The 23359-nt window shown below is 42.9% G+C and overlaps 1 long non-coding RNA gene across 1 annotated transcript in view; it reads left to right on the forward strand.

Annotated features, from left to right (window-relative positions):
• LOC122543062 (uncharacterized) overlaps positions 1–23099 on the forward strand; it is a 392191-nt gene extending 369092 nt beyond the window's left edge. The window contains exon 8 of the long non-coding RNA XR_015754927.1: positions 22972–23099. This is a non-coding gene — a long non-coding RNA (uncharacterized LOC122543062). The remainder of the gene's footprint in view (positions 1–22971) is intronic.
• Positions 23100–23359: the final 260 nt, after the last annotated feature.

Raw genomic sequence — 23359 nt, forward strand, 5'->3', positions numbered from 1 at the left:
TGGGGTTTGTTCCTGTGTTTCTGTAAAAGTGGGAAACAGATGTTTATACCTACTGTTTGTACAGGCATATCTAGCTTAACTTCCTCCCCTCACAGCATCTTATCTATTCGCCTGTAATATCTACCATTGTTTTGCAGTCACGTTTCATTCTTGCATACAATTTTAGCTAATACAAAAACAATTATGTATTTCCTCCACATAGTTTCCATTCTTGTTGACTCAGCTCTTGGCTAAAACAATTACACATTGGTGTGAGTTCATTTACTTTGTATAAGTAATTAGAATTGCAGAAGTAACACTACTTTATCTATATCACACACAGGGAAATAAAATCCCACAAAAAAGACTCATCTGGAAGCTGAAGACCCCACCCTTTGAAAAATAAACAAAAAATTACATTGTGCCTATCGTGATGTAAGGAGGTTCCATTCTTCAGTGTTTTTGAAGTCTGAATTATACGAAACTCGCAGAGGGTGGTGTGTGCATGGAATGAGCTGCAAAAGGAGGTGGTGGAGGCTGGTACATCTATAACATTTAAAGGCATTTGAATGGTTATATGAACAAGATGGGTTTCAAAAGATATTTGCCAAATGCTGGCAAATGGAACTAGATCAATTTAGAATACTGGGTTGGCTTGGACGAGTTGGCTGGAAGGGTCTGTGCATCTCTATGATTCTAATCAAGGAAGTGTAGTGCCAGTTTATACACAGCAGGCGTGCACAGGGAACTATTGTGATACCTGTAAAGGCCATTAATTATAAAATGAAATTTGTATGTTGAGTTGATGAATGTACAAATGACTAAGCACATTTTGAAATGTTTACTACAACACAGGTTGAAAGCGCAATTGAATGAACAATATTTTTGGAGGCAACTTACACTTCAAACCACAGAACAGAACTTGCAACAAAATTGAACAAAAGTCAACAGAAATGGATCACACTGTCCTTTACATACACATTCGGTTCCCCTGGAAGTAGACCAATATAGCTCAAAAGTCTGCAAGCTTTCTTCTGTTCTTTTCCTTTCCCAGCCTGAAAACCTTTAACTCTGCAGTTGTATTTCATGGTGCAAATTTTCCTGGAGACTCCATCATCCAGCTAAAGCCAGACAAATCTTCTCACCTGGACTTTAACTCAGGAATTTAGTCTCACCAGATTGAGTAAGTGGGAATTCTGAGTATTCCAGATGAAGGACAGGAAAAAATTGTGGCTATAAGAACTGCTTCTTTTTTGAGGTATTTTCAGTTTTGGAGCTAATTTTCTTGATTTCTAGGAACAGTAATTACTGTTTTATAAGCTATTGTGTTGTTTTGGAACTTTGGGGAAAAAAAAATCAAAACAATGGCACTTTACTGGATAGGAAGATGAATAAGAAGGGCTTAAAGGGATGTGGGCCAAATGCTAGCAAAAGCGACTAGATTTACTTTGGATATCTGGTTGGCATGGACGAGTTGGACTGAAGGGTCTGTTTCCATGCTGTGTATCTTGATGACTCTATGACTGTATGAGCTCCACACATATCCCGGCATGGTAAACATAAAATCGTACAACCTCTGGTTACTTTCTCTTATGTGGAACCTGGCAGACCAACTTTGAGACTGTGCTGACAAGACATCATAGAAATCATTCTCTCAAAGCTCATGTCCATGAAAATACAAATTTCTTGGGACTTGGATCCAGGTAGCAATGCTGATTAGCTATCTTCAAGATTTAAACTCTCTTTTATCTTCCTTGTAATTAGAGAGTTGAAAGCAAAAATCTTTCTTCCAGTCTATCCCCGGTTAGTACACAAAATTCGGCCATTGTTACCAAGTGTAAGTACCTTGCACCTTCTTTAATGATAAAACCACCAAGGCTTGCTGTTAGGTAGACTTCAGAACAGGTCAGATGAGCCTCTTCATTTTACCTTAAATTCATATGAAAATGTTATATATCTAATATTTGTAACACAAAAATCTGATAATTGCAATCAGTGAACTCAGCAGGCATGGCAGCACATGTGGAGAAAGAAAGAGTGTGAACACAATGTTTCAGGGAGCTGGACCTTTAATGAGAAATGTAATGCTGACCCTGCGTTTTGGTATTGTAAGTTAAGGGATGAGGTTTGACCAGTATGTCATTGAGTAGGACTCCCTTGGTCCTGCTGAAAGTCATGGAATCTTTCAAATCGGCTCAAAGACAAGACCTTGGTTTAATATCGCATCTGAAAGATGGCACTCCTGACAATGCAGCAGTCACTCAAACTGCACTGCAATTTACAACCAAGATTGTATACTCAAGGCTCTGGAATGGAGATTGATCCCATGTCGTGAAGCACAACTCTTCACATTGCTGTTGGTCGGACCTTGCTGCACACAGGTGAGTTTCTACATTATCACAGTAACACGAATCAAAAGCATTTAGTTGACTGTAAAGCATCCTGAAGTTGTGAATGACAATATGTAAGTGCAGCTACTCTCTTTTTATGTTCAGGTTGTCAGCAAAATGAATAGCGTGGAAACCCCAAAATTGCAGTAACTCCTTAATGTGGCATTTCCCAGCCAAACCTGATCAAGGGACTGGACATGTGCTGTTGCTGTGAACCATTCCCCTCCCATTGCTTCTGACTCCCCAATTCTGTTCCTGCCTAAATCTCCCCTCGTCTTCCTTTCCACATGAGCTGCTTGCCTTTGTCTTGGTTCTCCATGATACTGTGTGATGACGCTGCCCCTTTAACAAAGTTATTTTGCTCTTGACATTTTTTGAGAGAAATTGTAAAGGCAGAGGTGCTGATATGTCTAAATTGGCTACTTTATTAATGGCAAACAGATACTGCCTAAGTCAACAATCAGAGGAGGCCTTAAGGGTTTTTTAAAACAAAACGTTGTGCAATGAAGGGGAGTGGCCAGTTCTGTCTATTCAGGGATTTTTCTAGTTTGGCTTAGTTTTAGCTGAAGACCCTGAGAAACTGCTGGGAACTAAAAGGTTCCATGTTTCAGCCAATAATCCCTGGCTGATCCTCTCTGCAATCTTTCTCTGCTGTCAGAACCTGTGTTTAAATTGACCTTTTTGCCAAGGAATGTGCTTATGTGATGTAGCAGGAAATCGGAACAGCTCTTTGTTAAGTTGCGGGCGATATTGTGTCAGTCGGATTTTCAAATTGTTTCTAAATTCTGTTTTCTTTGCGTTTCATTCAGTAGTGTGTAAATAAATTCTGTTTTGTTTAAAACTGAGTGGTTTGACCAGCTGCATCACTCCTGGAATATCCACCTTATACCTGATTAAAACAACTAGAAAAGTAAGGGTCTGGGCTACCTTCTTAAAATGTTTTGAGGAGGTCTGGTCTGGTCTATAATAACTGGAACTGCTGGGTTCCTCTTCCATCAGAAGCCATGGCCTGCTCTGTGTTGCTGGTCATCAAGGGCAAGAACTGCTGACCTCTCACTCCATCCCAGATGTTCTGATTCCAGAGTAAGGTCAATCAGTGTCTTTGTTAATGTCTGATTGGCTTATAATTTGGCACACCTTCCCTGGAAGAGGCACTGTGGGTCTCTTGCAGGCTGGCCAGCTTGCAAATGAGACACTTGGTGCTGCCATGTTCATACTTTCAATCAGAAGTAAGTCAATAGCAATAAAATGGTGAAAGTCATGATCAAAGTTTGGTGACCACAACAACAGAAGTATGGAAACATGTGACAGTGACTTGACAAAATGAAAAGAAAATGGGTGGAGGACACTTCACTCCTGAAGAAAATTATGAATGAAAACTGGCTGGTGGTCAAGACAAATTTCAGAGGCAATACAACTTATCCAACCCTTGTCCAGTTTGAAAAGCAAAAAGGGATGAGTTTTGCTAAACCTGTTTCATATGGAATAAGGGTACTGGGGAAAGGCTTGTGTTTGAGTCTTGTAAACAATCAGAAAAGCTTTGGTGAGAATATTTCTGGCTGTTGGACAAAGATCACTCAGGTTCTGCTTTAAGCAGAATTTTGCCAGAGAGGTAACACCTATTCTGACAAGTCCTGACAAACCCATCCCAACAATCACAGCATCAGAGGTCAGATCAGTTTTCCTTTGTGTCAATCCAAGGAAAGCGATGGGACCAGATGGAGTACCAGGCCATGCACTTAGATCATGCACAGATCAACTGGCAGGGATCTTCTTGGGCATCTTCAACCTCTCCCTGCAGCAGGCCACTGTCCCTGCCTGTTTCAAGAGGGCCAACATCATCCCTGTGCCTCAGAAGGCTCATGCAGTATGTCTCAATGACTACCGCCCAGTGGCTCTATCTTCGGTGATCATGAAGTACTTTGAACGGCTGGTCATGGCATTAATCAACTGCAGCCTTCCCACTACTCTTGACCCACTCCAATTTGCCTATCGGACCAACAGATCCATGTCAGATGCCACATCACTTGCCCTTCACTCCTCTCGAGAACATCTTGACACCAAGAACAGCTATGTAAGAATCCTACTCATTGACTACAGGTCAGCTTTCAACACTATTATCCCCTCGAGACTGATTACTAAACTTAGTGATTAATTCGGACTAAGCCCCACTCTCTGCGACTAGATCCTCAGTTTCCTGACCCACAGGCCAAGATCAGTGAAAATTGGTGCAATTTTTCATCCTCACTAACACTCAATACTGGAGAACCCCAGGCGTGCATACTCAGCCCCCTACTGTACTCACTGTATACCCATGACTGTGTCACCAAATACCAGACTAATGCCATTTACAAGGTCACTGATGACACCAGCATAGTCGGTCGAATCTCCGATGGCGATGAAACAGACTACAGACCGGAGGTGGAAGACCTGGAAAAATGGTGCACTGAGAACAACCTACCTCTCAATGCCAGCAAAACCAAGGAACTCATTATTGACTTTCGGTGGGATGTTACTCATGCCCTCCTACACATTAACAGCACAGAGATGGAACGAGTGGAGAGTGTCAAGCTCCTGGGAGTGGTCATCCATACAAGCTTTCTTGGACTCTTCATGTGGACGCACTGGTTACAAAGGCCCAACAATGTCTCTTCTTCCTCAGGCAGCTGAGGAAATTTGGCATGATGGCGAATACCCTTGTCAATTTTTATAGATGCGCCATCGAGAGCATTCTGTCTGGATGTACCACTACATGGTATGGCAACTGTATCATTCAAGATCGGAGATGGTTACAGAGAGTGGTGAACTCGGCCTGGACAATCACCAAAGACCAACCTCCCGTCTATAGAGTCCATCTACCAGGCCCGCTGTCAAGGAAAGACAGCCAGCATTCTCAAAGATCTATCCCACCCTGGCAATGTTTTTCTATAACCTCTACCATGGGGAGAAGGTACAGAAGCCTGAACACACGAACCAGCTGGTTTCGTTACAGTTTCTACCCTACTGTTGTTAGAATACTGAATGGACTCACAAACTCTTGAACATTTGCCTATACCTGTGTTTTTGTTTTTGCCGCTGTTGACCTATTATTTACTGTGCTACTTAACTATGTGATCTGCCTGTATTGCTCGCAAGACAAAGCTTTTCACTGTGCTTTGGTACACGTGACAATAAATTGAATTCAATTCAACTCGTAAACATAACAGTTTGGCAAGAGATATTTTCACAAAGAAACAACTGTCATCAGGGAGGGACAAAGTTATGATGGAATTGATTCTGGATATTGTACAAAGTACTTTCATTTCCAAGTGAAGATGCACAACCTGTAATGAAATAACAATCACAAAACAGGAGGTTATAGTTCTACATGTTTATTTGGAAGCACTAGCTTTCACAGCGCTGCTCCTTCATCAGGTAGGTGTGCGATAGGATCATAAGACACAGAATTCATAGCAAGAGATCACAGTGTCATGCACCTGAAATGATATATTGCAAAAACCTAGATTGCTGTTTAGTCTTTCATCTTTTCGAATGGGTTGCAGGTTTTGGTTCATTAATATGTAAATCCCTGAACTTCTTTTAAGTCACATTCTCGAGATAACGTAAGTTTTATTTTAAATAAAGGTGACATCTCAGCTCAGAGAATGCATTAAAGGTGTGAGGTTAGAGTCCGTCTGTATCCCAGTCTTGAGTCAGACTGGATCTATTTCCAAAGTAAGAATTTATAATATATTACATGGATTGACTGCCGATTTTGACTGGCTGCAGGTTGTGCGCTTTTTGAGCAAAATAAAATATATCTGCAAATATAATTCTGCCAATGCCAAGGCTTAAACTGTCAGGAAATGTATAAATGCCAGATTCATCAGCCGCACCCACAAGCTAGAGCAAAACACCACCCGATCACAATGCAACGCCAGCCATGCTCTTAAAGCCAATCGCAACATTGTCATCAAACGAGCAGATAAAGGAGGAGCCATTGTCATTCAGAATAGACTGCAAGGAAATGTGCTGACAACTCAACAACCAGGAACATTACAGGCCAACCTGACCAAAGAACACACCTTTGAACTGAACGCATTGATCAAGACTTCAGAGTTCCCTTTGCACTCACCTACCACATATTTCTCACGTAGGGCACTTCTACTGCCTTCCGAAGATACACAAAGTCAAAGCACCTGGACGTCCCATTGTATCAGACAATGGGACCCTGTGTGAGAACCTCTCTTGCTACATCGAGGGCATCTTGAAACCCATTGTATAGGGGCGCCCAGCTTCTGTCGCGACACTACAGATTTCTTACGGAAACTCAGCACGCACAAAGTTGTTGAACTGGGAACATTCCTCATCACAACCATATTTAAACACTCTATACCAGCATCGTCTATGATGATGGCATCACTGCAACAGCCTCAGTACTCAATACCAACAACTGCCAATTTCTGAGCACAATCCTACAAATCACTCGCTTCATCCTCAACCACTTCGTTTTCACTTTTGACAACCAGTTCTTCATCCAGTCACACAGAACAGCCATGGGGACCAAATTTGCACCCCGATATGCCAACATTTTCATGCGCACGTTTTTTGCTGCACAGGACCTCCAACCATCAGTATACATCAGATGTATTGACAACATTTTCTTCCCCTGGACCATGGCGAGGAGTCACTGAAACAACTGCACAGTGACATCAATAAGTTTCATGTCACCATCAGACTTACCACGGACTACCCTTTAGTATCTATCTCATTCTTGGACACATGCACCTTCATCAAGCACCTCAGTATCTCACTCTACTGCAAACCTATGGATAACCTCATGATGCTGCACTTCTCCAGCTTCCACCCGAAGCATATTAAACCAGCCATCCCCTACAACAAGCCCTATACATACTTAGGATCTGATTGGATGAGGAGGAATGTGACAGACACCTGGGTGCTCAAGGATGCCCTCATAAGAACAGGTAGAATGCTCAACTCATCAATTACCAATTCCAATGTGCCATGGTGAGAAACCATAATCACCTTCTCAGGAGGCAGACACGGGATGCAACCAATAGGGCACCCTTCATTGTCCTGGAGCGGAGGAACTACTCCATGTGCCTGCAACACATTATTGATGAAGATGAGCACAAGACCTTTCCTACACCTGCACTTCTCACCTTTAAACAGCCACCAAAGCTTAAACAGACCATTGTTTGCAGCAAACTGCTTAGTCTTCGGGACAACATGGGCCACAACACCACAACTCCGACATGGCAACCACTGGAAGACGTGTCAGAGTGTTGACATGGATACCACCATTACCGTGGGGACACCATCCATTATGTACGCGGCAGGTACTCATGTAACTTGGCCAATGTTGTCTCATGAGCTGCAGGCTAGGATGCCCCGAGGCATGGTATGTTGGCGAGAACAAGTGAATGGACACAGCGCAATAATCGCCAGACAGGGCTGTTACCTCCCAGTTGGGGATCACTTCAGCAGTAAGGAATATGCGGCCTCATCTTCAGATGACCATCCTCTGAGGTCACAGAACAGCCATGGGGACCAAATTTGCACCCCGATATGCCAACATTTTCATGCGCACGTTTTTTGCTGCACAGGACCTCCAACCATCAGTATACATCAGATGTATTGACAACATTTTCTTCCCCTGGACCATGGCGAGGAGTCACTGAAACAACTGCACAGTGACATCAATAAGTTTCATGTCACCATCAGACTTACCACGGACTACCCTTTAGTATCTATCTCATTCTTGGACACATGCACCTTCATCAAGCACCTCAGTATCTCACTCTACTGCAAACCTATGGATAACCTCATGATGCTGCACTTCTCCAGCTTCCACCCGAAGCATATTAAACCAGCCATCCCCTACAACAAGCCCTATACATACTTAGGATCTGATTGGATGAGGAGGAATGTGACAGACACCTGGGTGCTCAAGGATGCCCTCATAAGAACAGGTAGAATGCTCAACTCATCAATTACCAATTCCAATGTGCCATGGTGAGAAACCATAATCACCTTCTCAGGAGGCAGACACGGGATGCAACCAATAGGGCACCCTTCATTGTCCTGGAGCGGAGGAACTACTCCATGTGCCTGCAACACATTATTGATGAAGATGAGCACAAGACCTTTCCTACACCTGCACTTCTCACCTTTAAACAGCCACCAAAGCTTAAACAGACCATTGTTTGCAGCAAACTGCTTAGTCTTCGGGACAACATGGGCCACAACACCACAACTCCGACATGGCAACCACTGGAAGACGTGTCAGAGTGTTGACATGGATACCACCATTACCGTGGGGACACCATCCATTATGTACGCGGCAGGTACTCATGTAACTTGGCCAATGTTGTCTCATGAGCTGCAGGCTAGGATGCCCCGAGGCATGGTATGTTGGCGAGAACAAGTGAATGGACACAGCGCAATAATCGCCAGACAGGGCTGTTACCTCCCAGTTGGGGATCACTTCAGCAGTAAGGAATATGCGGCCTCATCTTCAGATGACCATCCTCTGAGGTGGACTTCAGGATATGCAACAACGCAGAGTGACCAAACGGAGACTGATAGCCAAGTTCGGTATCCATGAGGGTGGCCTCAAGTGGGGCCTTGGATTCATGTCACACTATAGGTGACCCCATTACACTATATACACATACACAAGCACACATACATGTACACACACACTCTTACATACACATGCAGATCCTCTCTCATACTCACTTTCTCTCTCATACACACGGGCATACAGCACCCACACTCACACCCACACACACACCCTCTCACAGGTTTATACTCCATCACACTCACACCTACACTTTACCAAGCATGCACAAATGCAAACACACACTGTCTCACGCGCACTCACACACACGCACTCACATGCACACATTCACATACTCTCTCTCTCTCTCATGCACACACACATATAAGTCTATGGGGTGAATTTGCATTTGCAGAATTATATCTGCAGATACATTCTATTTTGCTCAAAAAGCGCACAACCTGTAGGCAGTCAATGTTGAAAATATCACAAGTCTGACTCAAATTGGGATACAGACAGACTCTAACATCACACATTTAATGCATTGTCTGAGTTGAGGTGTCACCTTTTTTTATATAAAACCTTAAGTTATCTCGAGAATGTGACTTAAAAGAAGTTCTGGGATTTACATATTAATGAACCGAAACCTGCAACCTATTCTAAAAGATGAAAGACTTAACAGCAACCTAGGTTTGTTTAATATATCATTTCAGTTGCATGACACTGTGATCTTTTGGGAGAGAAAATGAGGTCTGCAGATGCTGGAGTCAGAGATGGAAATGTGTTGCTGGAGAAGCGCAGCAGGTCAGGCAGCATCTAGGGAACAGGAGAATCGACGTTTCGGGCATTAGCCCTTCTTCAGGAATCAATTCCTGAAGAAGGGCTAATGCCCGAAACGTCGATTCTCCTGTTCCCTAGATGCTGCCTGACCTGCTGCGCTTCTCCAGCAACACATTTCCAACTGTGATCTTTTGCTCTAAATTCTGTGTCTTATGATTCTGTCCCACAGCTACCCGATGAAGGAGCAGCACTCCGAGAGCTGGTGCTTACAAGTAAACCTGTTGGATTATTACTTGGTGTTGTGTGATTTTTACCTTTGTCCACCCCAGTCCAACACCAGCTCCTCCACATCCTGTAATGAATTTTGGCAGACCCACTGAACCCTTCTTGCAGGCTCCTGTGTTGATGGTATACCCCAGTTGAGAATTCTTGGCCTGGTAATGACCTGGTATTCATTACAATATTAAATCTGGTGATTGGGAAGGAGAAGCTTCTGCTCTCCTGAAATGTCAATGAAAAGCTCGTGAATGGGCTGACAAATACAAAGTCTTTCAGTGTACCTTCATTCCCAAGATTTTATGCATGAAGTGACATTTCTGATATTTGGTTGAAGACAATGTGTTGGCAATATCAAGGAGCCAGCAGTAAGTTTAATGAATATTAAGTACCTGAGTTGGATGATAAAGCAAATGCATTTCAGAGAGCGAATCAAATAGCTTTTATTTATGTAGCATCTTTAATGCAGAAAAATATCCTGAGGCAGTTTGTTCTGATGTACCTTGGTCAAAGGCTGTTGGGGTTGCATCCTGGAAGAGCTTGCCTGAGATGCAAATAGAGTTTTAAAGTAAGCATGCATTCACATTGCCTCAAGCAGGAATAAGCATCAGCTGAACTGAAGGGACAACAGTATGTACTGCTTGCCATTAATTCACCTTTTTACGATAAGATCGAAAAGGGGTGGTCATTTTAGCCAAAGGGTGAAAACATTGGACACAATCATAAGAAGACTATGATGAAACACACAACATTGCTTGTAATTGCTGATCCTCATGATTTTGAACTTTGCCAAGGGATGCCAACCAGAAAATGTGGGTGGGGTATTCATGCCCACTTCCACTGAAGGTTTGGAATGTTCTTGCTGGGAAGCAGAAACATCTTGCAGGCTGGTTCAGGGCCTGAGGGAGAAGGCAAAGATAGTCACAGAGAGAGTTCCTGAGGAACTGGTGGAGGAGACCAGGAGGATCTGTGAGGGATAGTGGTGACTTGGGGGGGAAGGAAAAACATTGTTTCAACTCCTGTCCCTTGCTCTTGAATGCAGCCAGCTGCTGCTCTAGCTGACTTCCTCACCCCTCTCCTATTCCAAAGAGCACACCAGGCAAGGTGCGTATCTTGTTACTTGGCTATTCCAATAAAAGAGTGTTGACAAGACAATACGCTTGAAACTTTAGAATGAGTCTTTTCTTTTGGTTGCTCATAAGATAAGGGCATCCTAGGTTGGACAGCATTTTTAGCCTGCCCCTCATTGCTGTTGATAGTGGTGAGCTGCCTTCTTGAACTGCTGCAGTCCGCGCGCTGGAGATTGACTCACAATGCCATTACAGAAGGAATTCCTGGATTTTGACCAAGTGACTGGTGAAGGAATGGTGATATATTGCCAAGTTGGGATGGTGAGGTTCTTGGAAGGGAATCCATAAATCTGCTGCCATTTTGATTTGGAAGTGGTCATGGGTATGAAACATGTATCAGGAGCCCTGTTGAATTTCTGCAGTTCATCTTGGAAATAGCACATACTGCTGTGATTGAGTTGTCAATGGTGGAGGGAGTGGATGTTTGTGGATGTGGCATCAATTAAGTGGGCTTCTTTGTCATAGATGGTATCAAGATTCTTGAGTATTGTTGGAGGTGTATTCATTCAGACAAATGAGAATATTCCATCATACTCCTGAATTGTGCCTTATACATGGTGGACAAGCTTTGCGGAGTGAGGAGGTGAGTTACCTGCTGCAGTGTTTCGAGCCTCTGACCTGCTCTTGCAACCACTGTTGCAAGTTTGGTTGAGTTCCTGGTCAGTGGTCACCCCAAAGATATTTGTGGGGAATTAAGTGATGGTAACACCATTGAATGTGAAGGGGCAGTCATTAGACAGTCATTGCTTGGCATTTCTGTGCTGCAAATGCTCTTTGCCACTTGTCAGCCCAAATCTGGATATTAAATAGATCTTGTTGCATTTGAAAATTAACTGCTTCACTACCTGAGGAGATGTGAATGGTGCTGAACATTGTGCAGTATTGGCAAACATCCCCATTTTCTGATGGAGAGGAGGGTGCACTAGAGCTGAGATGACTGGGTGCTAGCAGGTGGGACTAGATTGGGTTGAGATATCTGGTCGGCATGAATGGGTTGGACTGAAGGGTCTGTTTCCATGCTGTACATCTCTATGACTCTATGACTGACGTCCAACAACTACGACCATCTTCCTGTGTGCCAGGTATGCCTCCAATCAGCAGAGAGTTTGCCCTCTGATTCCCATTGATTGCATTTCTGCTGAGGCTCCTTGATGCCGACTCAGGCAAATATGGCCTTGATTTCGATTTTTCACAGTGTTGGGAAGATGTCAGTATTGCAACTATACTATAAGAGCTTGACTTGAGGAGCAGGAAATTCTGAAGTACAAGTCTTCAGTCCTATTGCTGGAATGTTGTCAGGGTGCATAACATTTGCTGTCTGTAGTGCCTCCAAATGCTTCTTGATGTCCCGTGGAGTGAATTGAATTGGCTGAAGACTGGCGTCTGTGACACTGCTGACCACTGGAGGAGGCCAAAATGGATCATTCACTTGGCACTCCTGGCTGAAGATTGATGTGAATGCTTCAGCCTTATCAGTTGCAAACATGCATTTGTCAGTTTTTAATTGTCCACCATCATTCACGACTGGATATGGTAGGACTGCAGAGCTTAGATCTGGTCTGGCAGGTTGTGGGATTGCTTCATTTTGTCTATCATTGGCTGCTTTTGTTGTTTGGCATGCAACCAGTCTTGATTGATAGCTTCACCAGGTTGACACATTATTTTTAGCTATTCTGGTGCTGCTTCTGGTATCTTGTTTTGTACTCTCTATTGAACCAGGGTTGATTGTCTGGCTTGAATCTAATATTTGAGTGGGGGGATATGTGAGGACATGAGGTTGTAGATTGTACTGGAGTACAGTTCTGCTGCTGTTCATGTCCCATAGCATCTCATGGATGCCCAGTTTTCAGTTGCTCGATCTGTTTGAAGTCTGTCCCATTTAGCATTGTGATAGTGCTGCACAACACAAGGGAAGGTTTTCTCAATGTGAAGGTAGGACCTAGTCTCCACAAGGATTGTGCGGTGGTCATTCTTACTGATACTGTCATGGAAAGATACGCCTGTCACTGGCAGATTGTTAAGGATGAGGTCAAGTCTTTTTTCCCTCTTGTTGGTTCCCTCACCACCTGCAGCAGACCCAGTCTAACAGCTGTGACCTTGAGGATTCGACTAGCTTGATCAGTCATGCAGCTGCTGAGCCACTCTTGGTGGTGGACATTGAAATCCCCCAGCCAGAGTACATTTTGCACCCCAGCCACCATCAATGCTTTCTCCAAGGGTTATTCAACATGGAGGAGTACTGATTCATCAGCCGAGGGAGAATAGTATGTGGTAATCAGCAGGAGATTTCCTTATCCATTTTTAATCTGAAGCCATGAGACTTCATGGGGTCCTGAGTCAAGGCTGAGGGCTTCCAGGGCAACTCACTCCTGACTGTAATGCACTGTGCTGCCAATAGACTGGACATATTCAAGCATGGTGCGGAACCATGAACATGACTATGACAGGCTGTTGCTTGATTTGTCCATGACACAGGTATCCCAAATTGGGCATTCGCCCCCAGATTTTCAGAAGGAAGACTTTGCAAAGTTGACAGGGCTATTTCTGCCATTATATTTTCCAATTTCTTGCTTGATGCCAGATGGTCCATCCAGTTTCATTTCTTTGTTGAAACTTTGTAGTGATTCATACAAGTGAGTGCTGGCTCAGCTTTTTCGGAAGGCAGTTAAGAGTCAACTACAATGCAGTGGGTCTGGAGTCACGTGAGGGCTAGACCAGGGGAGAATGGCAGATTTCTTTCCCTGAAGGTCATTAGTGAGCCATATTTGAATCCATGAGTTTCTGATTCAGAGGCATAGAGTATGACCACTTATCAAGATTTGCACTTGGAAAGGAATTCCAAACCTTGTGAATCAGGCAACTTAAAGCGCAATTCCCAGTCATTGGGATGAAGGGAGGGGGAATTCATCTGGAGTTGGTGGAATGGGACATGTGAGTGAATGAAGTGGGTGTGAAAATGAGGAGTGAAGGAGTGTAAGCATTGTATCTGATCTTACAAACGTGTAATGAATATATTTTAAGGTGACATCAATTTTATAAGGATCACTTATAATAACAATTTTTAAGGTGACATCAATTTTATAAGGATCACTTATAATAACAATTTTAGAATGACAATTTTTGAAAATTTGCTGATCAATGATTTGGATCCCAAATTTGCACACATGTCCTGGCTTTAATGAAAGAAATTAGTGTGACTAATAGCACTCCTTGGACCTTATTTAAAGGACAAATGTGAGGAAGGAAATGCAGAAGGGAATAATTACTATGGGTGTTCTGAGATTGAGAGGCTCACACTGAGTGTTCTTTGAAAATGTCACTGTGAAAATTAACTGCATTTTAATATCGCCTGTTTGCCCTAAATCTGTTCATGCTTTCATTGAGATTATAGCAAAATAAATTGCATGACCATGCATGGAATTAATATTGGAATTTCGAGGCTCTTGTTTGTGCAAAGTTATTACATTCTTCTCAACCAAAAGCTTCGGATAGATTACATCGAGCAACTTTTTATATTGCTGAGAATAATGAAAGCTGTTGCAGGTAATTCATATAATGCTCTATCGTTACACAAACTGTGGTGTGATATTTCACTCTGTCATTCGGAATTAAATATGTAGAAATGGAACATGCTGGAACAATGAATGAAACGGTTCTGGCAGTTGAGGGATGACAATTCTCAGAAGATGTTCCTTCCAACATGAATCTAGGGGAACGGATCAAGGTATGAGGTCACCTTGAAATATTTTGCGAGCGCAATGAAAGCCTTACAACATACAACTGAAGGCGAGACTAATATTTTCAAGCAATGTGCTTGCAGCTAACTAGTCTTTCTTCCCACAGTAAAGCATAACCTTTTCATTATTAACAATAGCGCTGTCAAAATTGAGTAGCGATTCTCTGGGAAATAGCTGTGTCAGGCATGAGATACTCGCAACAATATAAAGAGCAGAACTGCATGGTACACTAAATCTTCAATGAAGTAATTTCAGGAATATCTCATCTGAGAGCTCCTTGATGTTTGACAGAATCGCTTCCTTTTTCCCAAAAAATGTTGGCATAGTACCTTTCGCCAATATTTCTCCTTTGTCCTTTTCTGAAGTCAATTGTGTGATGAAACTGCATATTATCTGGCACCAAACAAGTTGGAGTTAAGATCTCTGCTCACTTCAAATGAGCTTCTTCAGACCTGGTGCTTATCAAACAACCGATATTGAATTTGTCAAATGTAAACATGCCCTAAATAAGTGAAAGATGAATTTTGCCACAGGCGACTATATCTATTTTCTGATACCCGTTGAAATCGAGTCACTGTCAAAGCCTGTAAAGTTGCCTTGCAACCATTGATGTGCACAGTGTGCATCATTTATAACCTAAAGAGATGGTGTCACAAAAATCTTAACAGGCTGCTGACATGTTATAATATGACCGAGTATTCCCTTGAATGTTGAAGGTTAAGGACTGATGCATTTGAGAATTTTAGGATCTTGAAATCCAAGACAGGAAGAATCTTGCTACACTGGTTGAGAGATCCAGGACAAGCAGTGGTGGGTGCAGATCAAAAGTGATACTATGCTTTTTTAGGTTATCTTGGGGAGGTTGCTGCACTTACTAGTTGTGAGACAACATGTATTTTGTTTGCTTAATGTTAGACAATTAATTGTCTGGCATTTTTGAAAGAAGGCTCTTTGAAATATTCAGTTTAGGCTGGAGCTATGGACTTTGGCAGTTTCCCCACAGATTGAGTACAGTGACTGAAAACCGCCCCTATTAATTCTATCCAAACCTTCCCTTAAATCCGTTAAGGCTTCTCAGATCTTAGGAGAGCCTGACCTTCTCAGCGATACCACATCCCTAGAACCATTCTGACCAATCTCTTCTGAACCCTTTAAAAAACCTTCCTATTCTTCCAATGGCCCAGAATTATTACAAAGTGCATGGAGAACATGTTTAATAAAATTAAGAGTACGATTTTAAAGGTGTAGGAATGGGGATACCTGGCTTAATATATGCATAAATTATTAAAGATAGCAGCACAGATAGAGATAGTTATAAAGAAATAATCATCAGCTTCATAGTTTGGGTCATAGAGTAAAAGAGCGTACGACCCTAGTTTGACCGCAGCTGGAGGATTGTTCACATTCTGGACGCCACACTTCCGGAAGGATGTGATTGCGGAAGAAGTTCACAAAACTGAAGATTGGTCCCAGAGATGAGAAACTTCAGTAGAGGGAATGGATTGGAAAAATTGAAACTATTTTCCCAGGAGAATAGGAGGATCCAGGGAAATCTGACAGAAATTTTCAAAATCTTGAGGGATCGGGACAGAGAAGGCGAGGGAGAAGATGTTCCTGCTTGTAAAATGATCAAGAACCAGAAGGTGTCATTTTGAAGTGTTTTACAAAAGAAACAAATGTGTGCTGAGGTGGATCCTTTTCACACCTTGAGTGATGAGGTTTAAATGCACCATTAAAAGGCATGATGGAGACAGGTTTAACTGTGATGCTCAAGAAGGCATTTGATAATTCTTTCAGCCAAAAAGAATAGGCAAGAGGAAAAGACAGGAATTTGTACCAACTTCAAAATACTTGGAAAGCCAGCTTGGACATGATGGGCAGAATGGTAATGCTGTGAATCAGAGCTTGTGGACAGTTCACAATTTTCCGCGTCCCCTCTAAATGCTGAACAAATGAATAATTTACTGATGTTTCCAGAACAGTTTTCAGAATGGTCTGTAAACATTCTGTGATGCACGTATTGCATTTGGTAAGTCTGCGGTCCTAACTTCAGAGTTCAAGCTGCTGAACAAGTTTTGATAGTTAAAAAAAAGCCGTGTTTTAAAGAAATTCGACCATGCTGTTGAGTCGAGGGTGAGGGAGGAAGTGGAGTCGCTGGAGAAATGGTGCAAAGATACAGGCAGCTCTGAGAGAGGGACTTAAAGGGATTTTTGTCTTGTAGACACTTTGCCCTGCTGCCTGGGAGAAGCAGGTACCACGGTCCATGGGGGCAGCACCTGGAGGTGGGGAAGGGGGTGGCAGCTGCAGCTGGGAGTTGATTGCCTGCAGCTGGGCCGAGTACGGCCAGGTGTGCGGAGCAGGTGTGCGGAGGCTCCGCCCCCCTCACACCTGCTGCTCCAGAGTGCGAGAGAGAGAGACACCTGTTCGAGGGCAAACCCTGCTGCTGCAGCTGAGGGAGGTGAATTCTCCAGAAAATGTGTGAGTTTTATTTTCCTCCTTTTTTTGGCTTCTGGACACACACACCATTCCCTTGAGCCAATGATTCCCAAAGACACCTAACTCCCAAAAAAAAGAGAAAGTTTTCTGCCTCTTCACCCCCTTGAGCAATGGTCCTGCGCTCCACTCTGTCACATCAAGGCTTGATGTTCTGGCCGTTTGTGGCAACTGACTCTCATCTGGTTTGCATCAGTCTTTTTCTCTGAAATTTCAAAATCGAAACAGTTCGCGATAGTACAAAGGATTAACTCCTCATTGTAGAATGCGACCAGTATAGAACTTTCCAGAAGGTCATCACCACATCTGGAGAATCGGAACAGTTTTGAACTTTCCGGAATATAATCTCTGCATTCAGAGATAGGGAGCAGTTTAAAACTTTCCGGAAGCACACGTGCATTTTTTGATTGTTATTTGTACCTTCTTGACCTGAAGAGTGAAAATGCTGCTGCCTTCACCCCATGAGATTCTTTCCTTTTTCTGAGTGTCTTTGAAATAAACTGGTTGCTGATTTTTCACAGATTTCTTTCAAGGGGATTTCAGGTATGATTCTTTCAAACAAATGATTGAATATTCTGTTTGAAAAATCCATCTCAACAGAATCATTTTCAAGGGTGACGTTTTATCCCGAGAACAGAAAAGACAGATTCAGCAGGAATTTGTGTCTTTCATGAAGGCAGGGAATTGGTGAGACTACATGTGGAAAACTGTGCACAGTGTTGGTTTCCTTTAAGGGAAGATGCAAGTGTGTTGGAGTTGGTTTAAAGGTGCTTTACAAGGTTGATATCTGGAATGAGCAGGTTGTTTTTTGAGGAAAGGTTGGACATCCTGAGCTTGTTTTAACTGGAGTTCAGAAGATTGAGGGGTAACGATTGAAATGGAGAAGATGCTAAACTGAATGTTCCCAGTGGACATGGAAAGGATGATTCCTCTTGTGTGTCAGTCCAGAATTAGGGGCCAGTGATTTAAGATTAGGACAAAGATGAGCACAATTGTTGAGGGTTGTGTGACTTTGGAAAGCTCTTCCTCAGAAGGCAGTGAAGGTGGGGTAACTGAGTATTTTTAAGCTGGATAGAATCTTGTCAGACAAGGGAATCAAAGATTATCAGGGGCTTGATGGAAAGGTGGAATTGGGAACACAAACAGATCGACCATGATCTTACTGAATGGTGAAGCATTCTCAAGGGGCTGAGTAGACTACATCTGAACATTTTGTATGTTCATTGTTATTTGTTTACTGAAATCTATGTTTGTAAGATCAGTGCAAATTAGTCAATGACTATGATGCGGATACTGCCTGACCTGCTGTGCTTTTCCAGCACCACACTTTTTGACTCTGATCTCCAGCATCTGCAGTCCTCGCTTTCTCCTACTATGATGCACCTGTTGCTTTTGCACTGATTTAGGGTAAGAAGATCAGGAAAATCAGAGAGGCAGACAGGGGAATCTTGATGGCACAAAAAAACTTGCAAATGGATTCAGGAAAGACCTAGACTGATAATACCACAATGGATATGTGGGATATGCGCAGTTAAGGTCAAATGGCCTGAAAATGATTGTGCCGAATTTGGATCTCTTTTGCTTCCCTCTTTCTGTGACAAGGTCATGAGACTCTGACTATTTACATGCTGTTAGTTTGTGACTATCTCCGGATCTGCCTGACTCTGTCCCGCTCCCAACCCCTCAAAGACTTCCAAATCCTATTCCATATCTACTTAATAAAAAATACTTTGACCTTCACCTGAGGGAGTCATACAGCATGGAAACAGATCCTTTAGTCCAACTAGTCCATGCTGACCATATTCCAAAATTAAGTTAGTCCCATTTGTTTGCATTTGGCCCATAGGACCTTCAGTCGATGTCACAATGCATATGGAATTCGTTGACCTGGGTACATAGTGCATTTTGTCCATATCCCTCTCTCCCTTTACCATTCATGTACCTGTCCAAATATCTGATGACACTTTGATTCCTCTGCAACCGTAGAATGCTGTAAGATACTCGACCTCCCTTTTACAACCCTCACAGATCACAAGACTCGCAGCTCATGCAATCCTGTCAAGCTCTTTTACTCGAACTGCTCTCAAATCCCAGAGTGGTTCACCAGGTCATTAGATAGTCCTTCCCAGTGTTGCTAAACACTGGGCACATCTCATTGCTGTAGCTGTCACAATGCTTGAGTTCAAAATGAAATATGTGATTGAAAAGATGTGTTATCAGCCAGAGATTTACAAAGCAACGGAGGCAAAATAATGGACTTGAGCCAGTTCCACCATTCAATGAGATCATGGCTGATTGGTAGTTTAACTCCATATCGAAAAGCATGGCACTGGAAAAACACAGCAGTTCAGGCAGCATCCGAGGAACGGGAGTGTCAACGTTTCGGGCACAAACCCTTCATCAGGAATGACTGGGGAGAGGAAAGGGGCTGACGTTGGCCTATATCCCTTAATACCATTTCTTACCAATATTCAGTGAGGTGATGCAGTTACCAGTAACATTCAAGGAAATTGACTTATTTCAAGTCATAGAGTCAGACAGTCATGAAATGTACAGCATGGAAACAGACCCTTCGGTCCAACCCGTCCATGCAGACCAGATATGCCAACCCAATCTAGTCCCACCTGCCAGCATTCTTGCCCATATCCCTCCAAACCCTTCCTATTCATATACCCATCCAAATGTCTTTGAAATGTTGCAGTTGTACCAGCCTCCACCACTTCCTCTGGCAGCTCATTCCATACACATACCACCCTCTGCGTGAAAAAGTTGCCCCTTAGGTCTTTTTATATCTTTCCCCTCTCACCCTAAACCTATGCCCTCTAGTTCTGGACTCCCCCACCCCAGGAGAAAGACTTTGTCCATTTATCCTATCCATGCCCCTCATAATTTTGTAAGCCTCTATAAGGTCACTCCTCAGCCTCCGACGCTCCAGAGAAAACAGCCCCAGCCTGTTCAGCTTCTCCCTATAGCTCAAATCCTCCAACCTTGGCAACATCCTTGTAAATCTTTTCTGAACCGTTTCAAGTTTCACAACATCTTCCGGTAGGAAGGAGACAAGAACTGCACGCAATATTCCAAAAGTGACCTAACCAATGTCCTGTACAGTTGCAACATGATGTCCCAACTCCTTTACTCAATACTCTGACCAATAAAAGAAAGCATACCAAACGCCTTCTTCACTATCCTATCTACCTGCGACTCCACTTTCAAGGAGCTATGAACCTGCACTCCAAGGTCTCTTTGTTCAGCAACACTCTCTAGGACCTTACCATTAAGTGTATAAGTCCTGCTAAGATTTGCTTTCCCATAATGCAGCACCTCGCATTTATCCGAATTAAACTCCATCTGCCACTTCTCGGCCCATTGGCCCATCTGGTCAAGATGCTGTTGTAATCTGAGGTAACCCTCTTCGCTGTCCATTACACCTCCAATTTTGGTGTCATCTGCAAACTTACTAACTGTACCTCTTATGCTCACATCCAAATCATTTATGTAAATGACAAAAAGTAGAGGACCCAGCACCGATCCTTGTGACACTCCACTGGTCACAGGCCTCCAGTCTGAAAAACAACCCTTCACCACCACCCTCTGTCCTATACCTTTGAGCCAGCTCTGTATCCAAATGGCTAGTTCATCCTTTATTCCGTGAGATCTAACCTTGCTAACCAGTGTCCCATGGGGAACCTTGTCGAACGCCTTACTGAAGTCCATTTCGATCACATTTACCGCTCTGCCCTCATCAATCCTCTTTGTCACTTTTTCAAAAATCTCAATCAAGTTTGTGAGACATGATTTCCCACGCACAAAGCCATGTTGACTATCCCTAATCAGTCCTTGCCTTTCCAAATACATGTACATCCTGTCCCTCAGGATTCCCTCCAACAATTTGCCCACCACTGACATCAGGCTCACTGGTCTATAGTTCCCTGGCTTGTCCTTGCCACCCTTCTTAAATAGTTGCACCACGTTAGCCAACCTCCAGTCTTCCGGCACCTCACCTGTAACTATCGATGATACAAATATCTCAGCAAGAGGCCCAGCAATCACTTCTCTAGCTTCCCACAGAGTTCTAGGGTACACTTGATCAGGTCCTGGGGATTTATCCACCTTTATGCGTTTCAAGACATCCAGCACTTCCTCCTCTGTAATCTGGACATTTTGCAAGTTGTCACCATCTATTTCCCTACAGTCTATATCTTCCATATCCTTTTCCACAGTTAATACTGATGCAAAATATTAATTTAGTATCTCCCCCATTTTATGTAGTTCCACATAAAGGCCGCCTTGCTGATCTTTGAGGGCCCTATTCTCTCCCTAGTTACCCTTTTGTCCTTAATGTATTTGTAAAAACCCTTTGGATTCTCCTTAATTCTATTTGCCAAAGCTATCTCATGTCCCCGTTTTGCCCTCCTGATTTCCCTCTTAAGTATACTCCTACTTTCTTTATACTCTTCTAAGGATTCACTCGATCTATCCTGTCTATACCTGACATATGCTTCCTTTTTCTTAACCAAACCCTCAATTTCTTTAGTCATCCAGCATTCCCTATACCTATCAGCCTTCCCTTTCACCCTAACAGGAATATACTTTCTCTGGATTCTTGTTATCTCATTCCTGAAGGCTTCCCATTTTCCAATCATCCCTTTACCTGCGAACATCTGCCACCAATCAGCTTTTGAAAGTTCTTGCCTAATACGTCAAAATTGGCCTTTCTCCAATTTAGAACTTCAACTTTTAGATCTGGTCTATCCTTTTCCATCACTATTTTAAGTCTAATAGAATTATGGTTGCTGGCCCCAAAGTGCTCCCCCACTGACACCTGAGTCACCTGCCCTGCCTTATTTCCCAAGAGTAGATCAAGTTTTGCACCTTCTCTGGTAGGTACATCGATGTACTGAATCAGAAAATTGTCTTGTACACACTTAAGAAATTCCTCTCCATCTAAACCCTTAACATTATGGCAGTCCCAGTCTATGTTTGGAAAGTTAAAAACCCTACCCTATTATTCTTACAGATAGCTGAGATCTCCTGACAAGTTTGTTTCTCAATTTCCCTCTGACTATTAGGGGATCTATAATATAATCCCAATAAGGTGATCATCCCTTTCTTATTTCTCAGTTCCACCCAAATAACTTCCCTGGATGTATTTCCAGGAATATCCTCCCTCAGCACAGCTGTAATGCTATCCCTTATCAAAAATGCCACTCCCGCTCCTCTCCTGCTTCCCTTTCTATCCTTCCTGTAGCATTTGTATCCTGGAACATTCAGCTGCAAGTCCTGCCCATCCTTGAGCCATGCTTCTGTAATTGCTATGATATCCCAGTCCCATGTTCCTAACATGCCCTGAATTCATCTGCCTTCCCTGTTAGGCTCCTTGCACTGAAATAAATGCGGTTTAATTTGTTAGTCCTACCTTGTCCCTGCCTGCCCTGACTGTTTGACTTGCTTCTGTTCTCAACTCTACCAGTCTCAGATTGATTTATTTGGACTTATATGGTCGTTGCAATTCAGTCAGCCTAACCTGAACTCCCATGTGGCAAAAGACATCCACTTTTATCTTGAACTCAGCATGAGCAACACCAAGAGCAAAGAAATAACAATTATATTTGTGGTCCTTTCAGAGTACTTCTGAAGCTTCGATCGATCAGGCAACTCATTGTCAAGAACGTGGTAGAGTGACTGATTCCTTGAATAGCAAAGGAACCCTTAAGTCGCTGATGAAATGAAGATCTCTAGCAAAGTATTTGTGACAATTGCAACGGAAAGGTAAACTGAATTGGTTTCATTTCTTGTAACGTAATGTTGATTGCAATAAATGCACAACATTGACATTGGGAAGTGGTATGGAACAGCAGAAGATAGCACTACAAATCACAATTGATAAACCAGATGTTGTTTCTTGCTATGCTTTGATGCATATTGAACAGGACGAATTGAAAGTTTTGAAAGTTCCTGTAGATGATTCAGAAATTTGAAGCTCAAAGAGATTTAGTACTAGTTAATGATTCT

Source organism: Chiloscyllium plagiosum, unplaced genomic scaffold (genome assembly GCF_037043375.1).
Source record: "Chiloscyllium plagiosum isolate Xiang-an unplaced genomic scaffold, Cpla_swu_hap1 HiC_scaffold_48, whole genome shotgun sequence".
NCBI lineage: Eukaryota > Metazoa > Chordata > Chondrichthyes > Orectolobiformes > Hemiscylliidae > Chiloscyllium > Chiloscyllium plagiosum.